The sequence below is a fragment of the Thamnophis sirtalis genome, unplaced genomic scaffold (assembly GCF_051295495.1).
Source record: "Thamnophis sirtalis isolate CommonGarterSnake01/CBP01778 unplaced genomic scaffold, rThaSir2_p1.2 scaffold_4, whole genome shotgun sequence".
Classification (NCBI taxonomy): Eukaryota; Metazoa; Chordata; class Lepidosauria; order Squamata; family Natricidae; genus Thamnophis; species Thamnophis sirtalis.
In genome coordinates, this window is record NW_028261384.1 from 66,537,740 (window position 1) to 66,541,469 (window position 3,730).

The 3,730-nt window shown below is 54.7% G+C and overlaps 1 pseudogene; it reads right to left on the reverse strand.

Annotated features, from left to right (window-relative positions):
- Positions 1-2,303: 2,303 nt before the first annotated feature.
- On the reverse strand, positions 2,304-2,845 carry LOC148045896 (homeobox protein Hox-B5 pseudogene; annotated as a pseudogene).
- Between the last annotated feature and the right edge of the window lie 885 nt (positions 2,846-3,730).

Sequence of the window (3,730 nt, forward strand, 5' to 3'; positions counted from 1 at the left end):
TGAGAAAGGTGGTTTGTGTTTGTTTTTAGAGAAGAATGCTTCTATATGAATAAATCTGGAGTGGTCAGAGAAGCTGTGAAGGACCTACAAAACAGAGCATTCCAGATTGGATAGAGATTACTAGGGACAGACCAGGGGTTTTCATGGTTGTCCCTGATGTCCTGGCAAAATATTAAGAAATTAGTTCCTAAATTGTCAAAAACCAAAATTCAACCAGCCCTTACTAAATTGAGGGACTACTAAGGCAGACTCATTCCCATTCTGGGTACCTTTCCATTTAGTATGGAAATTTTTCAGGATCTCTTCTACTCATTATAGTGGCAGACCCACGGCCTAGCCTTTTAAGCTTAGAATGGTTCAATTCACTGGGCCTTTCTATAGCTGGAATCCACCACATCCAAAAACTGCTGCTGTCAGATCTCAATAAGATGTTCAACATGGTCTCCACCTCAGGCCTACTGGGTAAGTACACAGGAAAATCACTTTCATTTAATTTAGATGCCTAGGTAGCTCCCATTAGAATTAACCCCAGGCAAGTTCCCTTTGCTCTTAAAGCAATTCAAGATACTCCAATTAAAAAACAAAACAAAATGGAGTTGCAGGCTTTTTTGGGCATATTCAATTTTCACAGTTCATTGTTGCCACATAAGGCATCAGCAGCAGAGCCTTTACATAGGCTGTTAGAGTCCACAAAGCCTTGGCTATGGGGATCTCATGAATCTGCCGCTTTCAAAGCAATTAAAAGGCTGCCTCCTCAAACAATACAATGACAGATTGCCTATAGTCCTAACAGGCCTATAGCATCACCTTATGGCACAAGGACTGCTCCTAAACCATAGATTACCTACAGGATTGGAGGGACCTATAGCTAAGGTGACCAGACATCCCCCATTTGGCGGGACAGGCACACCTTCTCATAATTTTTCCCGCGTCCCAGGCCATTCCCAAAAGATCCCACTTAATTTTGGCGCCTTCTTCGACTCGCTCCCCCGCCCATCCACTGCTGCTTGCATGGGCGAGGTAGCATAGTGAGTGAGCAGGCGGTTGGGCAGGGGAGCGAGCTCGCCTTTCCAGCCCCACTTCCGGACAAGCTGTGGGAAAGCCTCCACGAAAAGAGCTGCCTGGAGCCACAGCTTCTTCTCTGAACTCAGAGTAAGTGACGGGTGGGGCGAGTGAGCGGGCGGATGGTGGTGGGATCGCCGCCTGTTGCACTGCAGCTGACTCGCCCCGGGCTGGGTGGGCTGGGAGGCTTTGGGCGTCCGGGCAGGAAGAGCGCAGAGGAAGGAAGGGGGGCGCTTGACGCGACTCTGCTACTTCTGCTGGAGGAGCCCCTAGATAGGGAAGGCAGGTGGCGGGGCTTAGCAAGGGAGCGCAAGCGGCGAATCCCGGGCTTATATGCAGATGGAGCTCTCCAGGCACAGGAGCGCTGGAAAAGTGCTCCGCTCAAGCACCCACTGGGATGGAGCACGCTCGCTCGCTCGCTCCAGCCCTGCCTGCCGGCATGCTAAAGTGCCGGTATGACTTTGAAGTGCTGGCTTGCCTTCCACGTCGGCCCGCGCGGAAGGCAAGCCAGCACTTCAAAGTCATGCTGGCAGTTTAGAACTCGGCTGCCATGTTTCGCTGAATGGCGGCCGAGGGGCACGCTAAAGTACCGGCATGACTTTGAAGTGCTGGCTTGCTTGCCTTCCACATTGGCCCGCGCGGAAGGCAAGCCGGCACTTCAAAGTCATGCCGGCAGTTTAGTGTGCCCCTCAGCCGCCATTCAGCGAAACATGTATCGCTGAATGGTGGCCGAGCCCTGCTGGCAGCCTTCCGGGCCGGCCAGCCATTCAGCGCTCGCACCCAGTGCTCGCACGCCCACAGGATGGCGCCGGGGAGGAGAGGAACTGCACGGGTCCCACCGCTCATGGTACGGGCGAGGGTTGGCTGGCTGAGGGTGGGGGTGGCTGCTGCCAAGGCCTCCAGCCTTGCAATCCTGGGTGGGGAAGGCGAAGGTTCGCTCCGGAGCTGCGGAAGACCGTTGCACCGGGAGGCCTCCGCCCCGGGGATTCCCCGCTCCACCCATTCGGATTACCCCCAAACCCAAAGGAGCCTGGGCGCAGGGGTGCAGGCCAGGGAAGACGGGGTTTGGGGGCTCGGAGGAGGAAGGGGCGATCTCCCCCTCCATTCATCTGTCCCGCTGCAGAGCTCCTCCCAGGGGAGGGGGAGGTGGCGAGTGCGCTGATCCCCGTTTGCAAGACCAGTCCTCCACCTTCTTGTCCCGTTGGGAAGGAGGTGGGTGGGAGACAAGAAGGGGACAGGCTTTATGCGGCCGGCGAGGAGGTGGCATTCGGCTCCGTCTGAACTCGGGCGCCATTGTTGGCTTGAGAACTGCTCTGTTCGGTTCGTGAGGACGCGCTGGTTTCATCTATTTCGGCAAACACGGTGATGCTAACTGCGCCGACAGAAGCTACTGGTTGGCGTGGGAGGACCTGGCTGTCTTGCCTCCACAGCTTTCGTTGACGACGCCACTACTGGTGCTGCTTGTGCAAGGGAGGGATTCGGGACAGGACAAGGAGCAGCTGAACGCCTCTCTTAACCTGCTTTCAAGCACTGCCTGGGCAGAAAAGATGCGAGATCTCTCCCCAACCGCTCCAAATTGGCTGGAGGAGGAGGTGATGGTGGCTGATCTGCTGATGCTCAGATCCATGCCATTGTATTTGTGTCCCCCATAAGAGCTGGCGTGCATGTTGCCTGGATCTCTATAGGATCCATCCATGGATCTGCCGGCCCCATAATTTAACAGCTGATAGTCTGGAGCATTAGGGTAGCATCCTGAGAACGAATGTACAAAGTAATAACTCATGTGGGTTTGTATCTTGGAGGGCTTGATTTATGGGGTTTGTGGTGGCCCCCGTGCTTGAGAATTTATGATGTATTAATGAATTATAGTGATGCACTGTACTTCGTTTTTGCTATGAGGCCAAATATGGGTGGATGGGGGGGGTGCATTTGGGAATCACGTGCTTTTGTTGACCAGTCGTAAATTCTCACGGATGACCTCAAGAGGCAATTCATGTTCTATGGTTACAAATAATGACGATCTGGGAATCGTTAAGCTGCCTGCCCAGCTGAGGTGTGTTCCAGCAGAGGGGGAGGAGGGGGAGGCGCCACCGCTGAGCTGAAGCCGGCAAAGCCCAGCACCCCTGCCTGCCCAGCTGAGGTGTGTTCCTAGCGGAGGGGGATGAGGGGGAGGCGCTGCGGCAGTGCCTCCCCCTCCCCCTCTTCTGCTAGGAACACCTCAGCTGGGCAGGCAGGGGTGCTGGGCTTTGCCGGCTTCAGCTCAGCCACAGCGTCGGTCAGCAAATTTTAAGAAGAGGCACTGGACAGCCGCTTGTCTAAAATGGATAGGATCTCCTGCTTGAGGGGGGGAAGGACTAGAAGACCTCCAAGGTCCCCTCCAGCTCAATTCTGATTTGACCAGAGCCTGGTCAACAGTTGCAACACTGACATTGTGGAACAGAAGACCTCCCCGTAGATTGCAGTCCTGGTATGAAGCGGCCGCTGATGTAGAAATTGACCTGGCCAGGCTGAAATACCAAGGGGAATGTGAGGGCAAAAAATCCCCCCCTGCCAACCCCCCCGAGTCCCGAAATGAGGGAAAGGTGGATTTGCCAACAAGCCAAAACCCTTTGTGTGTTTCCACTGTGGGAAGGAGGGGCATCGTGCCATTAATTGCCGAGTCAGGATG